Source organism: Macaca thibetana, chromosome 8 (genome assembly GCF_024542745.1).
Source record: "Macaca thibetana thibetana isolate TM-01 chromosome 8, ASM2454274v1, whole genome shotgun sequence".
Lineage (NCBI taxonomy): Eukaryota > Metazoa > Chordata > Mammalia > Primates > Cercopithecidae > Macaca > Macaca thibetana.
Window position 1 is genome coordinate 42,414,649 of NC_065585.1, and position 23,207 is coordinate 42,437,855.

The 23,207-nt window shown below is 49.4% G+C and overlaps 1 protein-coding gene across 22 annotated transcripts in view; it reads right to left on the minus strand.

Annotated features, from left to right (window-relative positions):
* BAALC (BAALC binder of MAP3K1 and KLF4) overlaps positions 1–23,207 on the minus strand; it is a 1,274,875-nt gene that overhangs the window by 499,512 nt on the left and 752,156 nt on the right. The window contains exon 1 of one of the 22 annotated variants that reach the window (XM_050800762.1): positions 22,005–22,008. The exons of the other annotated variants lie outside the window; for them this stretch is intronic. The gene's annotated coding sequence lies outside the window, so the exon portion shown is untranslated. Of the gene's footprint in view, positions 1–22,004; positions 22,009–23,207 lie in introns of those variants that run through there. 22 annotated transcript variants of the gene reach the window in all.

The window sequence follows — 23,207 nt, forward strand, 5'->3', positions numbered from 1 at the left end:
ACGGGCTTCACAGAGGAGGTGTCATTTGAGCTGGGTCTTTTTGGAGAAGTAGAAGTTCACCAGATTCCAAATGGAGTACTAGGAACATAAGTATCTCCCTGATTTCGCAGGGATGTTTTTTTTTTTTTTTTTTTTTTTTTTGAGACGGAGTCTCGCTTAGTCGCCCAGGCTGGAGTGCAATGGCGCGATCTCGGCTCACTGCAAGCTCCGCCTCCCGGGTTCACGCCATTCTCCTGCCTCAGCCTCCCGAGTAGCTGGGACTACAGGCGCCCGCCGCCTCGCCCGGCTAATTTTTTGCATTTTTAGTAGAGACGGGGTTTCACTGTGTTAGCCAGGATGGTCTCGATCTCCTGACCTCGTGATCCGCCCGCCTCGGCCTCCCAAAGTGCTGGGATTACAGGCGTGAGCCACCGCGCCCGGCAGGGATGTTTCAATGAGCTTCATTACAGACTGCAAGGAATGAAATGATGTTTCTGGTAGGGTAATTCTACCATTTGTCCAGCACTTGTGATGTGCTGCTCTAAACGCTTCTCCTGTAATAATTTATTAGATCTAAGTATCAGCTTAAGGTCTCACAGCTACACAAGGCATAGTGGGGATCTGCCTCTTGTGTGTGACTTTGGAAGTTTCATCTATGGACAATGGCTCTTGCTTTTCCTCCGTGCACCCAGGATGGATAGTTCCCTGGTGGCCCCACTTTCCCAGGGCCCTAATTCATTGTCATGCACCAGCCAGGGAGGCTGGGCTCCCTAGCCTGACCCAGCCCGACCCAACCCGACCTGAGTCCCAGGCACGGCTGATCCACACACAGAGAAGGAGCCAGCACTGCCTGCACCCACGGAGCCACAGGGCGTTCTTTTTTTAGATAAAGGCTCTGATGTGACAGCATGGTGGCCGGATTCTTCTCTGGTCTCATTTCCCAGCTCCCGTAACCACCCAGCCCCCGGAGAACCTGGCCTTGAGCAGCTCAGAGCATCAGTCTGCAACATCTGAAAATGAGAATGGAACGCCCAGGGGCTGAGCTGAGCACAGTGTGTGCAAAATGAAAGCAGCAGTATCCCCCAGGCCTGTGGCTTCTCCCACTGCCCCTCCTAAATCTACAGGACACCCAGATCTCAGTGCTGCCAGAAAAACCTGAGTAACTGTCCAAACCTCCTTGCAAAGCGACAATTGTTTGAATAAGTCACAATTGCTTTGGGTTTTATTTAACAGATGTTGTCCATTATGCTACATATTGGGACAAATGTGTTTTCCCTCATTTCCTACACCCTAACCCCACAGGCACCCAGCTGAGTAAAGCAGAAAACAAAAAGAAACTGGAAATAACCAGAACTCCTTGCATTTGGACAGCATCCTAGAATGTACCATGGACCCATTAAGCCTGTTTTGTAGATGAGACCCCACAGGGGTTCAGAGAGATTCGTGACTTCTCAAGTCCAGTGGACTGATAAGTGGCAGAGCTAAGACTGAAACTCCACTTCCAACCTGGATCCAGCTCTCTCCTGTGGAGCCATGCACGTGGAGTCAGTCCCAGGGAAGAAAGGCAGGGCCCAGGAGGTGGCACAGTCAGACAATTGCTAGGTTTCATGTGGCAATTTGCTGTGAACTGGGTCTATTGGCTAGTCCATTTTTAGACTGGAGCCGCGGGTTCCGTATGATACAACAGGCCTCTCATGGAAGACTGTGGGCCCGGAGGGGATGCCTGGGTCCCAGAAAGGGTCCCATTCAGCAGGGATCCAGAGCCTGATGTGTAACGGCTGCAGCTGTGTCATATCTGCCTCTACCTCCAAATGCCCTTTAAAACGTGAATATTTTTGCTAACATTTAAAACTTAGTAGGATTTACATAAGAATGGATATTTCTGGCATCTCTTAACAATGTGAGGATTGGCTGGTACCAGGCTTGCCGTCCCTGGAGCTGAGCAGTGCTGCTCCCTCTAGAAGGAGCGTTTGCTGTCCAGGGCACTGAGCCTGTGGCCATGCCCTCATCTGACCTCTGTGATGTCACCTGTCTGGCCCCTATAGGCATGGGGGTTTTTGACTGTTGCTACAAAACCGAAGTTCTTAACATTTTTGAAGGTCGGGGGTCCAAGAACTTGGATGGGTAACAATTACATCTTTATTTTCACTGACCTCTACCTAAAACTGAGCATTTCCTTCCATTAAGAGTGTAGGCAGCAACCATGGTCATAATGGGATCTGTGACTGTCACCAGAAGAAATCACAGACAGTTTTGTATCACATGAGAGTTCTGCAGGTACCTCCAAATGCCATCCATGCTCATCAACACTGTGACACCAGCTGCGGTTCTTTAATGCATGTGATAAGGAAGCACATATATTAGAAGTTTGGGTTTTAAAATATATTTTGAGAAGTGTTTTTCCATGCATTTGGCTCCTTTGGTAATCCTAGGTATTTTATTTTATGCCTTTATTCTAAGAAAAGGTCCATCGCTTCATGAGCCTGTCAGAGGGATCCAAGCACAGCACTGGACTCTTCAAAATACAGTTGTCAGCATCCTTGGGGAAGGGGAGGCCGTTCTAGAACCTCTAGGGGAAGTGAGGCAGGAGAGGAGCTGCACTCCCCCATCCAGACCCTCCACAGTGGCTTCACACTGGACTCCAGACCCAGGGCTTGGGGCCCTCTGAGGACTCCTAGCAAGGGGGCTTTCTAGGAAAGGGGCTCAGGGTGAAGGCTGTGCTGTGGGTCTGCATTCAGAGCCTGAGTCCCCGCCTCCAGCCTCCATGGTCATTCTCCCTTCTCCAAAGCAACCCCAGCGTGAATATGGAGGGAGAAAGTTTAGCTCCCAGCCCGAGCCACGGTGCGGGTGCCGCCTCCCTGCAGCGCTCACTGACTGAAGCGCTGAGCGCTGACTCATCATCGGACTCTCCTGCCCAGCCTGGTGCACGCCCACGACGTGCCCTCCTTCTTGCTTCTCCACTGTTTCCTCCCCGGCTCTTCCCGGGCGCCTGCAAACCCACGCGCGTCTCCCCATGTCCTGGCTGCCCCCTCCCAGCAACCATCCTCTTCTTTCCCTGCCAAATCCGGAAATGTGTGGTCTCGTTGTGTTTCCTCCTGAATCCTTGAAGCACCCACTCAGCCTCACTTCGTCCTCCACCTCCCATTGCAGTTTACTGAAACTGCCCTGCTGAGGGTCAGCAGGGTTGATCTTCCCAGCAGGACAGGTGGCCCTGGGCCTCCCACCTCCCCCTCCCGCTCCCGCCCTGGTGTTCCCACAGCCCAGCCGCCTCTTCCTAGATGGAGGGATGGATGGACAGATGTACTCCCTCCCCTGGTTTCCATGACACTGCACTTTCCCACATCTCTAGGTTTGTGACAGCTCATTTCCTCCTCGCTGGCATCGCCTTCTCCCAGCTTCTCACCGTGGGTGTGCCCAAGGCACTGCCCTTCGCGTTCTTTTCCTGTGTGCCCACCACCTCCCGTGGAGGGCTTATCCTCCTGGCGGCCTCATATCACCTCCCACCACTGCTGCCTCTCCAGCCTCTGACACCCACCATCCCAGTCCTACATTGTCAGGGTTTCCAGAACCTCCCCCTGTTCCCCACCCCATGAAACGTGTCTTAAATTACAGGTTTTAGACGTTGGGCCCTGGAGGTATTCAAGGGTAGGCTGGCCAGGCAACCCCAAACCTGGTAGGATGCTGCAGGGCAGACTTAAATATGTGCCCCCCCGAGCCTGAGAGGCTGCAGATCTGTGAGAGACAGTCTAGTGTATGGCTAAGAGGAGAGGACTCTGCAAGCTCACTGCCCACGTTCAAATCCTGCCTCTGCCACCTGCTGCTGTGACCTTAGGCAAGTTCATTGATTTGTTTGTCCATTTATCTAGCAAATGTTAATTGAGCCCCTACTCTGTGCCAATGTTAAATTGTGACTGTGAAAGCAATGAGAGATAGAAGATGCTGTGAGAGCCCATCATGAGACAGTCTTATGAGGGAGGTCAGGGACAGGTTTCTTGAGGACATGGCCTTTAAGCTCAGATCTGAAGAATGGGAGAAGTCACGATGTGTGACAGATTGAATCAGGTCCCTCAAAGATGTCTGCATCCTAATCCCCAGAATCTATGAATGTGCTACCTTGCATGGCAAAGAAGATGTGAAGAAGTTAAAGATCTTGAGATGGGAGATTATCTTGGATTATCTGGGTGGGCTCAAGGTACCACAAGGGTCCTTATGAGAAGGAGTTAGAAGGGTCAGAGTAGAAAGAGATGGAAGCTGAGGCCGGAGTGGTGTCATTGCTGGAAGGGGGCCATAAGCCAAGGAAGCTTCTAGAAGCTGGAAAAGGCAAAGAAATGGATTCTCCCCTAGAACTTCCAGAAACAACACAGCCCTGCTGACCCATTTTGGACTTTCATCCTTCAGAACAGTAAGATATAAATTTGTGTTGCTTTAAGCCACTGAGTTTGCAGTAACTTATTACAGCAGCGATAGGGAATTAGCACACTGGGAGAAAAATGGAGAAGCATGTGAGGCAGGTGACAAGGCCGGGGTGAGAGATGGGCATTGGAGATCGTGTGTGTGTGTGTGTGTGTGTGTGTGTGTGTGTGTGTGTGTGAAAAGTGGAGTGATGAGGCTGGACAGGAAGCAGGTGGTGGGTTAGGCAATCATGAGGGATGAGGGGTCTGGCATATCATTGTCCAGATGTGGTGATCTGGTGAATTTCAGCTCTTTGGTACTGTCTGGGAAGCCTGATGGTTGGTTTCCTGAGAAAAGAACTCAGATAAGACAAATGTAACTTTCTCAAGTGTCAAGACTGGATCAATTTCTATATTTATTCAAGGAAACCGGAAAAATTAGTTCTGTGAGACAATTGGGCCCATTTCAAAACTATCAACAAGTTTCAAGCAGCTATTTGTTTACATTATTAATCCCTCTAAGCCTCAGATTCCTCACTGATAAAATGATGACTTTGTAGGGTTGTTGGGAAGATTAAATGGGATGATGTAATGACTGTAGCTCTTAGTTAGTGCTCATTTAGTACCATTATTACGATCCAGTGGCTTTCCAGCTGGGCTCCACACAGCCCTAGAAATTCTGAGTCTCTGCGCTGCTGTGAAGTGGAGGGAGACAGGGAACAGTGGGGCAGTTCTCTCCTCAATCAGAGCAGCTGAGTCTTGTTAGCACTTGTTAGCACATTGGACTGGACATTTGCTTAAGATCATGTTTGTTTGTCTGTTTTCAAGACGAGGTCTTGCTCTGTCACCCAGGCTGGAGTGCAGTTGCATGGGCATAGCCCAATGCAGCCTTGAACTCCTGGGCTCAAGTGATCCTCCTGCCTCAGCCTCCCTAATAGCTATGACTGCCAGTGCATGCCATCTCGACTGGCTAATTTGATTTTTTTAGAGGTGTGGTCTCACTGTGTTTCCAGGGCTGGTTACGAACTCCTGGGCTCAAGCAATCTTCCTGCCTTGGCCTCACAAAGCACTGGGATTACAGGAGTGAGCCCCTATGCCTGGCCTTTAAGATCGTGTTTGAATAAAATCTCTTGCCTGCCCCTGCTTTTTCCTGTAAGGAAACCCTGGCCTAGAGGTGACACCATGACATTGGAACCAGCCTGGAGAACTCAGGCTGCAAACCAACAGCGCCTCCCTCCTTTGTGGCCCAGTGGCCTGGGCCTGGGGTCAGCGTGGGGGCTTCATGGCATGGAGTCCATTTTCCTTCTTGTCACTCCGTATGATTTGTGTGATCTTTTTCCTTGCATTTCTGTTATGTGTTAATCTCCCTTGTGGGACACTCTAAGGTCCACAGGGGCAGGAATCACATATGATTTGTTATCCACAGTGTCTCCAGGGCCTGCCACTGTGGCTGGTACATGATAATGACAGGAAACACTTGGAAGATGCTCACTGTGTCCTGGGCTCTGTTCCACGTCCTGCACACACATTCACACATGTGTGCAGAATTAAAGGCTTCACGTCACTTCTGCATCTGGATGAGTTTCTTCACCTCTTTGAACCACAGTGTTCTCATCTATAAAATGGAGAATAGCAACACCTCCAGTGGTGATGGTGGTGGTGAAACAACATGATGACGTCTGCAAGCCTCCTGGCTGGGGATCTGGTCACAGCAGGCATTCAGGAAAGGACAGCTATTATTATTACTTCATTGCACTGGTTGCCAGATTGCTCTGATTCCAGTGCCCAGTCTCGATAGGGTCACTACAGTAATCCCTGGACTGGGATGAATTCCTTCCCTCCATCAGCCAAGTCGCTTCCTGCGAGCTTTCTTTCTTTCACTCACTCCTCCTCCTCCTCTTTCTCCCTTGGGCCTAGACCAGCTCCTCTGCCCCTCTGGCCTCCAGCTGCCTTCATTCTAATCAACCATGCAGGCCACTGCCTGTGCTTCCGCCTGCACCCACTTCCATTGCCTCCTTCCCTCCCAGGGCCCCAGGGAAGCTCCTACAGCCTCTATCATCAAATGTGATCCTTGGGCTCATATTGAGGGGATCCTGAGCACTAGTGTAAATCGCTCCCTGCTCAACTACTCCTAGGCTACCACTGACACCCCCAGCACCTGGCCCAAAATTTAAAAAATAAGCATTTATCACTTTTACAAAAAACAAAAAAGCTTTTAGTTGTGGTAGATGTTGTTGTTAAAGTACAAAATTAACAACACAAGCTATAGAAGCGAAGAAAAAGAAAAGATGAACTCCAGGGTGTCTAGGGCAAACTAGAAAACCTTTCAAAAAGAATAATGCTATAATGTTTGGTTCCTAAAAAAAGTTCATCATAGAAATAGCCAAGAAGATGTTCTAAAACCAATGCCATAGTAACTAGAAGTTTCCACAATTATTCAAAAGAGTAAAATTATTTTCTAGGCCCTAGGAAATATACATATCACATTGATTACATAAGGGCCTGCAGTGAACTTTTAAGTATATGTATTACATATTAAAACACACTTTTATAACATACCAAAGCATATGCAATACTACAAGGTTGGCTACAATAAATGGTACACATCCAGGCTGGGCGTGGTGGCTCATGCCTGTAACCCTAGCACTTTGGGAGGCCCAGGTGGGTGGATTGCTAGAGTCCAGGAGTTCAAGATCAGCCTGGGGAGCATGGCAAAACCCCATCTCTACAAAAAATATAGAAATTAGCCAGGTGTGGCATGTACTTGTAGTCCCAGCTACTGGGGAGGCCGAGACAGAAGAATCGCTTGACTCCAGGAGGTTGAGGCTGCAGTGAGCTGTGGTGCCACTACTGCATTCCAGCCTGGGTGAGAGAGAGACCCTGTTTCAAACAACAACAAATAAAACACATGTAATTGACGATTGTTTTGTTCTTCTTCCACTTTAGAAGTGGCATAATGCTTGATGTAATACCTCCCTTTTCTGTGAGCAAGCGGGGATGTCTGAAGTCACTCCTTGGAGCTCAGTGCTGAGCTAATCGAGGAGGACAAGTGTGATTTAAATGTCTTGGTGCTGATGCTAACGATGCCCTTCTTTTAACTGAAAATTGTTTTATTAGGTTGGTGCAAAAGTAATTGTGGGTGTTGCCATTATTTTCAACAGCAAATACCACAATTACTTTTGCACCAACCTAATAAATATCCAGAAGGGCTGGCCTAGCATTCTCCTTCCTCCATACCTGTGTACATGCAGAGCTCAGGGGCCAGGTTAACACGGGTTCTAGGAAGACAGCCCTCCCACCGTTCCCTCCCTGTGGACCACCAGGCACTGTTACTGACAGCCATCAGAGCTCAGAACCATGCTGCTGCTGCTGCTGCTTGGCTCTTTTCATCTGGGCCAGTGGAAGGTAAGGGAGAGATGGCAATTGAGGTACAAAAGCTCATCAAACACGCTCTGTGGAGGCACAGAATTAAAGTAGGTCTAGAGTGGAAAGGATTTTTGCTATGAGCTGCTCCAACCTCTGAGAGCCGCCACCACCACCACTGACAAAACAGAGCACACACTCTATGCCTGGAATTATGACAGAGATGGTTTAATTTCATGTAATTGTCAGAACTGTGTGAGGTAAGTAAAATCATCCCCATTTTACAGATGAGAAGGCAGAGGCTCAGTGAGCCTAAGAACTTACTAATTATATTAGTTTGCTAGGCTGCCATAAGGAAGTGCCACAGACTGGGTGGCTTAGAACATCAGAAAGTTCTGGAAGCTGGAAGTCCAAGATTGAGGTGTCAGCAGGGTTGGTTCTTGGGGTCATGAGACAGTATCTGTCCCATGCCTCTCCCCTAGCTTCTTGCAGTTTGCTGCAAGTTTAGCCTGTTTTAGCATGTAGACGCATCACCCCATCCTCCCCTCATCTTCATATGGTCTTCTCCTGGAGTGTGTGTCTCCACGTGCACATTTCCCCTTTTTATAAGGACACCAGTCATGTTGGATTAGGGGCCATTTGCACCTTTAGTCTTTTCTCCTTTTTTTTTTTTTTTTTTTTTTTTTTTTTTTTTTTTTTTTGAGATGGGGACTCACTCTGTCGCTAGGCTGGAGTACAGTGGCGTGATCTCAGCACACTGCAACCTCTGCCTCCTGGGTTCAAGCGATTCTTCTGCCTCAGCCTCTGTAGTAGCTGGGACTACAGGCACACACCACCACACCCAGCTAATTTTTGTATTTTTAGTAGAGATGTGGTTTCACCATGTTGGACCAGGATGATCTTGATTTCTTGACCTCGTGATCCTCCCGCCTCGGCCTCCCAAAGTGCTGGGATCACAGGCATGAGCCACCACACCCAGCCTACTTTTTTAAATTCAGAAAGCACTGTTGCTCCTTGTCTAAATTAGGTTTTGTCTTGGTTCCCTTCCAGGAGGTGGTCAGCTCTGACCTGGAGTGTGTTTACCCTGACCGTGTGACACTGGCATCTAGTTCATCCTCTCTTAGGGTCTTGAGGACACCACATGTGGGTGAGGCAGTCATTGAGCAAGGCAGACCCTGCCGAGGGTCTTGTGGCGGGCATGGCCGTGTGCCACTCAGATCCCCCTTCAAGCCAGGCCTGGATGCAGCAGCTGTGGAGAGTGCCTCACCTGCAGGCGCCTCACCACACCCCAGACCAGGCCAACATTCACAGACTGATTGAGGCTGGTGCATAAAGGCCTGGGGTTTCAGCCTATGTGGGACAATTCTGAGGGGCCATCTTAGCCCTAGAGTCACTGCGGAGTTGGCTGAGGTTGTCCTTGGGCCTAAATGTCAACTTAACTTCTCAGTCCACCCCTGCCTCCTTCTCTTCCCTTCCTCAGGCGTTGCTCTAAGGAGCACTTGCTCCTAAGCCTCCTGCACATGGAATTCCACCGTGGAATCTGCTTCCCAGGAACTCACCCTGGGACCAGCCCCTCTGAGACTCAAGTCAACATTTGGTCCAGGGCTGCAAAGAGGAGGTGCTAAGAGGCAAAAGGCTACTTCCGCCCAGAGAACAGGCCCCACGAGCCAGCTTCCCCGAGGCCTGGCCAGGATGCTCTGCTTGGAGGCCTGTCCTGACTCCCTCTGCTCATTGCCACCTGAAATTACCTAACCAACACCTTTCTTCCTCCCACCCTTCCACAAATACTTACTGAGCATCTGCTAGGTGCTAGGTACTGTTCTGCACAATGGCAATACAGCCGTGAAAGAAAGAAAACAGAAACATTCCTGTTCTCATGAAGCTTCCATTCTAGCAGGGGAGCAGATAAATATCAAATAAATAAGCAAAATAATGTCACTTGGTGATAGTACTGTGGGGAGGAAAAAGCAGAGTTAGGGAGCAGGGTGGAGGAGACCCAGTGAACAGGAAAGGGCTCACAGAAAAGGTGACTTTTGAGAAAAACCTGAAGGAGGTGAGGGACTGGGTCATGAAGCTATTTTGGGGAAAAGCCTTCAAACAGCAGGACCAGCAAATGCAAAGCCCCTGAGGCCGGAGCTCACTGCGTGTGTTCAAGGAAGAGCAAGGCTGCTCCAGTTGCAGCCGAGGGAATGAGCAGTAAGAAGTGACCTCAGGGACTGTGGGAGGGATCATGGGACTGCAGGTTGCGCAGGCCTCCTAGGCCACTGTAGGGACTTTGGCTTCGACTCAGAATGCGATGAGTCACCAGAAGGCTCTGAGCACAGGAGAAATGAACATTTTAAAAAATCACTATAGGCTGGGAGTGGAGGCTTATGTCTATAATCCCAGCACTTTGGGAGACAGAGGTGGGAGGATCACTTAAGTCCAAGAGTTCAAGACCAGCCTGGGCAATGTGGTGAAACCCTGTCTCTACCAAAACACAGACACACACACACACAGACACACACAGACACACACACACAAATTAGCTGGGCATGGTGGTGCACGTCTGTGGTCCCAGCTACTCAAGAGGCTAAGGTGGGAGGATGGCTTGAGCCCAGGGGGCAGAGGCTGCAGTGAACCAAGATCACACCACTGCACTCCAGCCTAGGTGACAGAGCGAGATCCTGTCTAGATAATAATAATAATAATAATAATAATAATAAAGAATCACTATGGCTGCTATATGGAGAATGACCAAGGGGGTAAGGGCAGGAGGGGGAGGCCCCTTAGACTGTTCCAGTGAGTCCCGGTGGGAGGTAGTCGTGGCTCAGGGTGAGGGCTGGGGTCAGATTCTGGGGATATTTTGAAGGTGGAGCTCATGGGATTTGCTGTCGATCCTTCCAGGGGAGACAGCTGTGTAGCTGGCAGTGTTGTGCAGGTGCGTGCAGCCGGCAGCATTTCTCAATGAGGCAAACACCGTGCGGTGGCCTTGGAGCCACACACACCTGGAGCCACACACACCTGGGTCTGGATCTCAACTCCTCGCATCCTAGTTGCTCATCTCTGGCAGGCTACGCCTAACTCTCCCAGCCTCCATTTCTTGTAAACTGGGGATAACAATTTTTATGTCATGGGATTACTGTGAAAATTAAGTGAGATAATGTAAAAGAAGGTCTGGCACAAAGTTAATTATGATTAGTTTAAATAATGTGGTTTCCTGTGAGTCCTGGATATAGAGCAGAGATCAGTGGGAGGAGGGGTGAGTGAGCAAAGTGTCCCTGCAGGGGAGGCTGGGACCCTGCAGAAGGCACTTGCCAGAGCTGGGGGCAGTCAAGCCGACCCAGGAGCGCAGTGGTGGGGAGACAGTGAGAGTCCAGGGCCCACACTTGCCTTCCCAAGTGAGGATGGGGAATTCCAAAGCCCAGGAAGACTGGAGTGGGGCGACCTTTAGAGAAAAGACAGTCAGAAGGGAATTCCTTGGATAAAGGCGGAGCTGTGGAAAATGGGAACGCCACCAAAATCTGGAGAGGATGAGGTCATCCCAGCTGAAGCCAATCAAAACTCTCCCTGGAGCAGGCAAAAAAATAAATAAATAAATGGAAGGGTTTTACTAGGCCAGAAACTGGAGATTTCTAGCAGCTGCCAAGAAAGGAAGCAAGCCCTGGGCCCAGAGCCCATAAGCCCTGGGAGGCCCCACCCTGGCTAGGAAAAGAGACTGGGGGGTGCTGGGGCACAGCCCAGAAGTCAAGACGGGAGGGGAAGCCGTCTGAGTTGCCTGGGGGTAGTGATGGGGGCGCTCCTGGAAAAGCCATTAGATCCTCGTCAGAGGCGGCCGGCAGAGCTCTGTGTCCCACCGCTCTGTAGGCTTTTTTCCTTAAGAAAGACAAGAAGCAAGATTAGTATTCCTTCAATCAGAGCCGTTCTACTCATTTATACTTAGGATGCTTTCCCGATAAACCAGGGCCTAGCCAGAAGTTTAAACTGAGGGTCTGCCCTACTTACCTAATTAGAGAGAGCGCTGGGATTGAATAAATGTGGGTTCAAATCCCGCTTGATTGTGGGCAGGAGGCTTGACCCCAGAGTGCTGTGACATGGAGATCGCACTCACTTGCATGTGTTTGGGGGTGGCTGGCTTCTCCCCTCCACCCCCAGGGTGTTAGAGAATTAAAGAAGACATAACGACTGTGAGAGTGGACACTTGGCCACACAGACCATTCTTTCCCATGTCAGGAAAGTCAGACACCGGCTTCCAGGGGTAGGAGTGGAGGGTCTGGAACAGTGCCACTGGTCCCAGGGCAGGGGTGTGACCCTTCTTCAGTGTCCTGCAGTTCAGACTCCCTCCCCCTGTGGCTCTACCATCTGTTCCCACTTCTCCAAGGCCCTGAAGAAATGGCATAGAGTCCTCAGGATGGGAGGCATCCTCTTCCCAGACTCCCAGACCCCATGTGGTCCAGGGTGCTGACGTCGGCCAGAAGCGGCGGAGCTTTTCTGGTAACTTCTTCCTAGAAGCATCCACCTCCGGGAAGGACAACAGCGGGACCAGGGCCAAGTCCAGCAGCTGCTCCACGCCTGCCTGGCCTGGGAGGTTTCCTGTGTGTCCACTCAGCCTGTCCAGATCCAGGGCAGTCAGGGCAGGCGATGGCTGGCTTGCCACTCCCCTCCCCTCCTTGTCACCACCCTCTCCAGGAAACCAAACCACTTTAACCGCTGACCCCCAGCACCACTGATGCCCTGAGCCTGCTTCTCCAGGCAAGAAGGGAATGGGAGTGCCTCCCCTCCCCGCTCCCCTCACCTGCTCTAACAGTGCTTCCTCCATGTATCAGAGGCTTCTAAGCCATCTGAGTCTTGTTTCTAAGTAATTTAGCTGAGGACAGAAGCTCCCTCCCCTGGTCCCTTCTCAGAGTTTTTGAGGCCAATGTGTCATAGAATTTTGAGCACACACAGGGATCTCCCAACCCAGCCTAGTGCCTTTTAATGAGTGGTTTTTGGGGGCCAGGAATTGTGCTCAGTGCTTCACAGGCATTATTTAATTCCGACAACTGCATGGGGAGATAGTATTATTTAGCTTCATTTTCCAGATGTGATATGGACATAAACAACTCGCCTAAAGTCACACAGCTACTAGGTGCAGAGCCTGTGAAGCCAGGTCCTGTGACTTCAGAACCCACCTCTTGGCCACCATGTTCCACTTCTCAAAGTATATTCCATGGGCCATTCATTCCTCAAGGTCTGTAGCAATGAAACAGACCTGTGGTCAAGCATGCTTGGGAAGAACTCTGTCTTCAATCCCACCCTTGAAGAGTCTTGGAGCATACTGACAGATTAAAGAGTCTGGAAGTCCTGGAGTGAGTCGATGTTTAATTTTCTTTAACCTGGTGTTTCCTAAATTGTGTTTCCCAAACTTATTTTCACTTGGAACCCCTGCCCCCACCCCGTCATTTTTTAATGGTATACTGTGAATATCCCAGAATATGCTTTGGGAAACACCACACAAGATCGCATTGCTGTCTTGTTCAGCTGGTGTCTGATACATATTAGAACTCGATAAACATCGGTTCCATAAAACTAACAACATTGTCTGCATTTTAGGTGATCCTAACCCATTCTCCAGTGTTCCTTTTCTTAAGGAGTTCCTTAGTGGTGGAAGATACCCCAGATCCTGCAGATAACCCAATCCTGATGTCACCTCCCCACTGGGGTGAGTCTTCTTTTCTGTGCAGGTCACACGGGAAGAAAATTCCATCTAAACAGTTCCTCAGGGCACCCCTATTTCAGCCTCCCAGAGGTTTCTATTCCAAGGACAAAGGGAAGTTTCCAAGACAATTCTGTTCAGAACGGCAGCAGGAATGTGGGTGTGGAAGAGGGTGTGAAAACCTCTGTACCTGTTCACCTTCTCCCAACCCGCCAAGCCTTCCCAGCAGGACAATGCGGACCCCTGAGCATCCCTCACCTCTGCCAGCACTCACCCCAACTCTTACCTTTCTTAGAGCCCTGCCTAGCACCCCCTCACTGTCCTCCTTTGATTTTATATAGCCTGTCTAGCAGCCCCTCTTACTCCCGACATCCCAGTGTGACTTGAACGCCACGCTAGATTGGATTCAGAGCTCCTCCACCCTGGCCTCCACCTCAGGGTCGTCATGGGGACTGTGAGCACAGAGCAGAACCAGGCCCAGCTCTGGAGACTCAAGTTCCACTGCTGTGAAGTGGGGCTCAGCCCTCCTGTGCTTTCAAATGCAGCTAGGGTCGAGAACCGCTGATGCTCCCCAGCACCCACTGCCCTGGTTCCCAACTATGCAGTCTCCAGTAGGCTTCTCCTCCCCTCTCCTGGCCCCTGAGCACCACTGGAGAGGTCCTCGCACCTCACAGGACCAGCACCACTGTGAATCCGGTCTCCCCTCTCAGCACCACCGTGGCTGCCAGCCCGTGTACCACACTTGGTCTCATCGCCTCTGCCACTCACTGCTCTGGGCCTTCCTCTCTCTCCCCGCACTCCCTTCCCACCTGAGCCTAACGCTTGGCACCTAGTCTCCTACTTCTTGAAAAAAAAAATCAAGGCCATTGGGATCACATGATCTCCATCAAATTCCTGCTCCCTACTGATTCTCCTCCCCCGACCCTCCTCCAACCCCCACTGCTTTCCTGTTAATTTTAGAAGCAGGCCAAAATCCAGGCCAAATACCCCCAGCAGATAGAGTCAGGCTGCCAGGTTCAAATCCCATTTCTATCACTTTCTGGATATGTGATCTTGGGCAGATCTCTCTGGTTTTTTGGTTTTTGTTTTTTTGAGACAGAATTTTGCCCTTGTCACCCAGGCTGGAGTGCAATGGTGAGATCTTGGCTCACTGCAACCTCTGCCTCCTGGGTTCAAGAGATTCTCCTGCCTCAGCCTCCCGAGTAGCTGGGATTACAGGCACCTGCCACCACGCCCAGCTAATTTTTGTATTTTTAGTAGAGATGGGGTTTCACCATGTTGGCCAGGCTGGTCTCGAACTCCTGATCTCAGGTGATCCACCTGCCTCGGCCTCCCAAAATGCTGGGCTTACAGGCATGAGCCACTGTGCCCAGCCAGATCTCTCTGTTTCTCTCACTTTCCTCATCAGTTAAATGGGATAATGCTTGCCTTTATCACGTGGAGCTGATGGAAGGATTAAATGGAGTAAGCCATGTGGAGAGTTTGGCATAAACCTGAAACACAGCAAATGCCAACAAGGTTTGTTACTGCTGTGCCTCGCTCTTTCATGGTGAAACCTCTCCTCATGTGGAATGTGCTTCTGGCACATTCCTCCAGCCAATAAAAACACACAGTCCAGGCCGGGCGCCGTAGCTTGTGCCTGTAATCCCAGCACTTTGGGAGGCCGAGGCGGGCGGATCACGAGGTCAGGAGATCAAGACCATCCTGGCGAACACGGTGAAACCCCGTCTCTACTAAAAACACAAAAAAATTAGCCGGGCGTGGTGGCAGGCAGCTGTAGTCCCAGCTACTCGTGAGGCTGAGGCAGGAGAATGGCGTGAACTGGGAGGCGACGGAGCTAGCAGTGAGTGGAGATCGCACCACTGGACTCCAGCATGGGCGACAGAGTGAGACTCCGTCTCAAAAGAAAAAAAAAAAAAAACCCACAGTCACAGTCCCTCCTGTCCTCATAACCTCTTGAATCTACAACACTAATTTCTCGTCTCTTCTCCAAACTTCTCAAAAGTGTCCTTTATCTGAGAGCTCCTTTCTTTATCTCCCTGTCTCTCCTCAGTTCGCTGTGATCTGACTTCCAGCCTTACCATAGTTCAGCCTTGTCAGGGTCGCCAAGGTCCTTGCCAAGATCCAGAAGTGGACGTGGGCCCTTCTCTGTTCCGGGCTTTCTGCCTGCTGCCTTTGTTGATCTTTTCCTCCTTTTTGAAATGGCGATGGCTTGGCTTCAGTGCCTCTGCATCATTTGCCTGGCTCTCCTTATGCTCCCCCGCCTTTCCTTCTCTGTCTCCTGACAGGGCTTCCCCAGGACTGCCACTGCTTCCCTGAGGTTGTCCTTAGCTCACGGGTCTCCGCTGCCCTCACTCCTTTTCAGGTGGTCTTAGCAGGCCTCATGGCTTCCACTCGAAGGATTGATACCTGTTATGGACTGAATTGCGCCCCTCCCAAATTCATATGTTGAAGTCCTAACCCCCAATATGATTGTATTTGGAGACAGGGCTTTAAGGAGGTAATTAAGGTTAAATGAGGTCACATGATAGGGCCCTAATCCAGTAAGTCTGGTATTCTTATAAGAAGACAAAGAGACACCAGAGATCTGTCTCTCTGTGTGCACACAGAGAAATGGTCATGTGAGGACACAGAGAGAATGAGGCTGTCTGCCAGCCAGGAAGAGAGGCCTCACCAGAACCAAACTTGATGGCATTTTGATCTTTTTTTTTTTTGAGACGGAGTCTCGCTCTGTCACCCAGGCTGGAGTGCAGTGGCCGGATCTCAGCTCACTGCAAGCTCCGCCTCCCGGGTTCACGCCATTCTCCTGCCTCAGCCTCCTGAGTAGCTGGGACTACAGGCGCCCGCCACCTCGCCCGGCTAGCTTTTTGTATTTTTTAGTAGAGACGGGGTTTCACCGTGTTAGCCAGGATGGTCTCGATCTCCTGACCTTGTGATCCGCCCGTCTCAGCCTCCCAAAGTGCTGGGATTACAGGCTTGAGCCACTGCGCCAGGCTGGCATTTTGATCTTGGACTTCCATAGATCTAGTCTATGGAACTGTGAGAAAATAAATTTCTGTTGTTTAAGCCACTTGGTGTGTGGTATCCTGTTATGGCAGCTCACCCTCAAGAATACAGTACCTAAGTATATCAGTTAGCTTTTGCTGTATTATAAAAACCATTCCAAAATTTAGTGACTGAAAAGAACAACAATTTGGTTAGCCACCATGGCTCACCATCTGTAATCCCAACACTGAGAGACTGAGGCAGGAGGATCACTTGAGCCCAGGAGTTCAAGACCAGCCTAGGCTCATGGAGAGACCCCATCTCTATAAAAAATTGAAAAATTATCTGGGTATGGTGGTGGACACTTGTAGTCCCAGCTACTCAAGAGGCTGAGGTAGGAGGATCACTCAAGCCTGGGAGGTCGGAACTGCAGTGAGCCATGATTATGCCACTGTACTTCAGCCTGGACAACAGAGCAAGACCCCATCTCAAAAAAAAAGAAAAGAAAAAGAAAGGAAGGAAGGAAGACAGAAAGAAAAAAAAGAAAAGAAAGAGAAAGAAAGAAAGAAAAAGAAAGGAAGGAAGGAAGGAAGAAAGGAAAGGAAAGAAAGAGAAAGAAAGAAAGAAAAAGAAAGAGAGAAAGAAAATAAAAACCATTTATTTATTTAATTTTTTTTTAAGAGATGAAGTCTCACTTTGTCACCAAGGCTGGATTGAAGTTGCAGGATCACTACCACCTTGAATTCCTGAGCTTGAGCTATCCTCCCACCTCTGCCTCCCCAAGCAGCTGAGACTACAGGCATGTGCCATCATGCTAGCTAATTTTTAAATTTTTGTGTAGAGATAAGGTCTTGCCATCTTGTTCAGACTGGTCTTGAATGTCTAGGCTCAAGCAATTCTCTCATCTTGGCCTCCCAAAGTGTTGGGATTACAGGTGTGAGCCACTGTGCCTGATCCAACCATTGATTTAGGTCACCTTTGTGCAGATTAGCAATTTGGGCTAGGCTCAGCTGGGTGGTTCTTCTGGTCTTGGCCAGGCTTACTCATGTGTCTGTGGTCAGCTGCTAGGTTGTCTGGACACTGACACTGGTTGGTCATAGTGGCCTCAGCTGGGATGGCTCACTTCTGCTCCCTATAGTCTCTCATTCTTCCAAGGGCAGGCTGGGGCTTGTTTTCATGGCTGGGGAAGAAGGTTCCAAAACATCAAGCAGAATGGGGATTTAAAAAGAAAAGCCTCAAACTAAAGGCAGAGATCTAGTCCTTTCTATTCACATCTGGGATTCTGGTCATTGGCTTGTCAATATTAAGACACCTTGGACAATAAACTAGGAATATATAATAATAATTAAATAAGTAAACTCTGAGAATGCACCTACTGTTTTAAGGTATAGCAGACAGGACTTGATGGGTATAGAAGGAAGAATAAGGGAAATAGGCCTCCTTCTGGGTATCTGGTTTGGTAGACTGCCTGGAGAGTGGAAATAATTTGCTGAGCAAATTATTTGTTCAAGCCTGGGCTCCCCAAGCTTGACCAAATTTGAATACCCTTCCAAGTCACTTCCCCAGACATAGGGTCTTATATGCTTGATATTGTCCAAGGAATTTGCACACACAGAACACTCAGGTGCTTAAGAGGACGCCACTAGAGCCAAACTTCCTGAATTTGAATTCTGATTCGGCCACTAACACAAAGAAAATTACTTCTCTGCATCTCAGGGTTGCTCACCCATAAAAGAGGAATAATAATGGCCCTTACTCCAGTGGGTTGTTGTGAAGATTAAATGAAATAATGCATGAGAGTCATATAGAAGTGCTTGGCTCAGAAAGTACCCTATAAATATCTGCTATTATCATTATTGTCTCATTTAATTCTCACAACCCACCCATGAGGCACGCACTTCTATCTCCATTTTCCAGGTGAGAAAACTGAGGGTTAAATAATTACTATGCATGGCTAGTAGGTGGATAAGCTGGGTTTTGGACCCCGGCAATCATAACTCTGGAACCTATCATCTTACCTGACACTTCCTCCATATTCCCCCATTTGCCATTCTCCAAAAGGAAGAGAGCACAGTTGGGGTTGAAGAGAATGAGTCTGGTTTTAGGAGTAGATTTGAACCTGCCCCTAGGACATCCAAGTAGAGACTTCTGGGCAGCAGTTGCACTTGTTCTTGGAATAGAGAAATCAAGACATTGTACTCACAGTATAGGCAGGGAGTCCTCAGCAGACAGAGCGAGATTGAAGCTATGGATGGATAAGATCACTCAGGGTGGCCAGGAGAGGTGGCTCATGCCTGTAATCCCAGTACTTTGGCAGGCCAAGGTGGGCAGATTGCTTAAGGTCAGGAGTCAGAGACCAGCCTGACCAACATGGAGAAACCCTGTCTCTACTAAAAATACAAAATTAGCTGGGTGCGGTGGCACATGCCTGTAATCCCAGCTACTCAAGAGGCTGAGACAGGAGATCTGCTTGAACCCGGGAGGCGGAGGTTGCAGTGAGTTGAGATCACGCCATTGCACTCCAGCCTGGGCAACAAGAGCAAAACTCTATCTCAAAAAAAAGATCACTCAGGGAGATGGTGTAGCATGAGAGCAGGGGAGAGCCCAGAGCACTTTTAAGGAGTGGACAGTGGATGGAGGAAGGAGGAAAAGGATCCCATGAAGGAGTCTGAGGAGGCTGAGCAGCCCAGGGAAGGGAAAGGCACGTTTTGCAGGGAGGGTGACCACACGTCGGAGTGTGCCTGGGAGAGTCTTGGCTTCTGACAGTGAGCCTGGCATAATTATTCATTAGTGCCCCCTTTCACTTTAAACAGTGACCCAGTTTGGGAGATTAATTGTATATTCACCCTACTTAGAGGGTCAAGGAGGGGAAACCTTCAGGGAGGAGGAAATATAAGCATAAAATCCCACTGAGAAAACAAGCAGGGTAAGAATGGAAACTGGTCCATTAGAATTAGATTTGGCAAACTGATGACCTTGAAGAGAGAAGTTTCTGCAGAAAAAGGTGGAAAACAGATTGGATCAAGCTGAAGTCTGACAAGAGATAAGTAGAGATAACAAATGTGCATAAATCTTTTCAGAAGCCAGGCTGGGAGAAAAGAGGCAAGTGGACAGCTGCAGGGAAAGAAAGCCACTTCCCAGCCGCCACCCAGTGTGGAAGGGATTTTTGAGCATGTCCAGACCTGACAGGGAGGAAGCCACTGGATAGAGAAATTGACAAGCATTAAGCGGGGAATACTGACTGCTGAAAGTCCCTAGAGAGCCAGAAAGTATAGCCCAATTAGATGCAGAAGAGCTTTGAAGAAATAAAATTGGAAATTTAAGACATGTTGGGAAAAATCATCCCAAGAAGGTCAGTTTCTGGTCATGGAGGTGGCATCATCTTACGAATAGTTCCACCCAGGCTGCGACAGAACTCAGTCAGCAATGCCTGGTCTTTCTCGTTTACCCCAGTGTGACTCCTTACCCCTGAAAAATGCATGATTTCTACGTATGCATGATTTCCACACACTTGTAGGAGGTTCACAACTCCCTGAAGTCCAGAGAGCAGTCAAGCACTGTGAGGAAACCCTGCCCTTTGGAGCACTTTTCTGCTCCTTGAGTGTCCCCACCCCAAAAGCCATTCCCTCCAGCTCCTCAAGCTGATCAGGAACTCTTACAGTAGCCATTAAGGTGGCCCTGTCTTCGTTAAAAATTTTTTTAAATCTTATTTTTTTAAGCCACCTCCTACCAAAAAGACCCTTCCTCATTTTAAAAGACTTTCATAACTTGCTACAAATTCCACATTTGCAGATTACATTTTACCAGTTGCATTCAAAATCAGCTTCTTCCAGATCCTTCAGGGGAGAGTTGAATACAATTAATTTGGTTTCTTAGTCCCGTTAGTGTGGTTTCTCCAAGGCTCTTCCTGGGGTGGGGTGGGGTCCTGTTGAGGGTTTCCAGGAACCCCACAAGCTCCTGCTTGGGGTCTGGGCTCCCCAGGCTTGACCAGAAATGGACTCCCTTTCAAACAGGGCCTTACAACACTTGGGGCGCCGAGCTTCTGCTTGATGAGGGCCTGTTTTTACGATGCTCCTTTCACCTCCCAGCTGTGTAGAGATTATCTGGTAAGAATTTTCTTCTTCTTTTTTTTTTTTTTTTTTTTTTTTGAGACAGAGTCTTGCTCTGTCACCAAGGCTGGAGTGCAGTGGCACAATCTCAGCTCATTGCAACATCTGCCTCCCTAGTTTGAGCGATTCTCCCGCTTCAGCCTTCTGAATTACTGAAACTAAGGTGCCTGCCACCACGCCTGGCTAATTTTTGTGTTTTTATTAGAGATGGGATTTTGCCATATTGGCCAGTCTGGTCTCGAACTCCTGGGCTCAAGTGATCCACCCACCTCAGCCTCCCAAAGTGCTGGGATTACAGGCGTGAGCCGCTGCACCCAGCCTGTCTTCACTTCTTACACTTTATCGCTTAATGCATATTAATGAGGTAGAACATGGCCTTCATTCATTTATTCAACAAATGTTTGTCAAGCCCAGGTACAGGGTCGGATACTGGAAAGGGAGAGGGGCTGATGCCTGCTCCCTGAGCTCAAGGTGTCTCTCAGAGGCAAAGTCCATCAGCAAAACAGATGGCAAAAAAAACCCCTCACCTAAATAATTCTGAGGAGTTGATGACGTGTAGAAGCATTCATCTGAATCTCCACGGAGTTGTGGATTAAGACAGTGAAAAGCCTTTACAGCCTCCAAACACTCGCTTCATTTCTGTAGCAATGGAAGCCTGTGTGAAGGCAGTGTGAGCAGGGGGGTGGGGGTCTTCTGAGGCCTGTTCTACAGATGAGGAATCACAGACAGAGACAGAGGCTGAGAGCCTCCTTGAAGGCCAGCTCAGACCCTCTGCCTTCCAAACTGGAGGACGAAGAATCCACGAGGAGATAGAAGAGTACAGGGAGAGAAAAAATAGCCTGGAGAAGAGTTGGAGAAATGGGGAAATAGTAGATGGAGCGACGTGGGTGGAATAGGCACCAGGCAGAGATGGAACAGAATCTCTGAATGAATGAAGACAGCCAGAGTGCTGCTGACAAGATGAGAGAGAGTTCCCAGCTCTCGTAATTCTCAGTGCATGGGTGCCATGGCCCACAGGCAGATGCGAGGCCCTTGCCTGAAGGGCAGCCCCTGACAGCCCTGCCAAGATACCATCCTGACTGCTTTCCTTGTCATCCCCCAACTTTCAGCACGTGTTTCGGTGAATCCTCCCACTCCCCCAGGACTCATAGCCCTGACCTCTCTCTGACCTGCATTCCCAGGGGACACTTCCCCCAGGGCTCCCAGCCACCTCATTCATTTATTCAAAAATGTTCTTTCAACACCTATTACGTACTAGTAACTGCTGTACCAGTCCCAGAGGGGACAACCAACAGCAAACGACATGGTCCCTGCCCTAATGGGGTGGGAGACAATTAAATAAACAACTCGATCACAGTAAGGTGGGAGGATGTCTTCCACTCTATGCCTGGGATACTAGCACCATCATCAACTGCAGTAGACCCAGCCAGAGTCCTGGGTCCCCTTGACCCCTCCTCTCCTACATGACCACATGTCCAGGTGCTAAGAGTGTCTTGCATGTGTCCCCCCGCTTCTCTCTCCATGACCTCTGCCTGGACTCCTAGTCTCCACTCCCAAGCCCTCCTCCACATTACTCCCTGAATTTTCTTTCTAAAATGCAAACATAGTCATGGTATTCTCAAGATTAAGAACTTCTCCAGGTCAGGGGCAGTGGCTCATGTCTGTAACCCTAGCACTTTGGGAGGCCAAGGTGGGTAGATTGCTTGAGCCCAGGAATTTGAGACCAGCCTGGGCAACATGGTGAAACCCCATCTCTAGTGAAAATACAAAAATTAGCCAGGCGTGGTGGTGTGCACCTGTGATCCCAGCTACTTGGGAGACTGAGGCAGAAGAATTGCTTGACCCTGAGAGGTGGAGGTTGCAGTGAGCTGAGATGACCATCACAGCTCACTGCACCCTGGACCTTCTAGGCTCAAGCAATCCTCCTGCCTCAGCCTTCTGAGTAGCTGGAACCATAGGTGCACACCATCACGCCTGGCTAATTTTTTAATTTTTTGTAAAGACGGGGTCTCACTATGTTGCCCAAGTTCGTCCCGAACTCCTGGGCCAAAGCTATCCTCCAAAATGGCTGGGATTGCAGGTCTGTGCCACTACACCTGGCCTGACCTATTTTACTAAAGAAGTTGAAGCCACATGATGACTTGATCCAGCTTCCTCCTCAAAACAGACTCTCCCAGCTCCCTTGTATTTCTTCTTCCTGTCTATGTGGACTCAGAGATTCATCCTCCCCTTGTATTCTCTTTTGTTTTGTTTTTGTCTGTTTGCTTGTTTTGAGACAGAGTCTCACTCTGTTGCCCAGGCTGGAGTACAGTGGCATGATCATGGCTCACTGCAGCCTTGATCTCCTGGGCTCAAATGATCCACCCAGCTTAGCCGCCTGTGTATCTGGGACCATAGGTGTGCACCACCATGCCTGGCTAATTAAAAAAAAAAAAAAATTTGTAGAGATGGGACTCTTACCATGTTGTCCAGGCTGGTCTCGAATTCCTGGGCTCAAGCGATCCTCCTGCCTCAGCCTCCCAAAGTGCTGGGGTTATAGCTGTGAGCCACTATGCCTGGCCCCCCGTATACTCTCAATGCTGCCTATTTCCTTGCTCCATTCATCTCCTTATTCATTTATTTCTCTTTCCTCACACATCTCCTCTGCTTTCATTCCTACTTGTCTTCGTTTGGATTCCTCTAGGAGCAGACTCTGAGCCAAGGCCT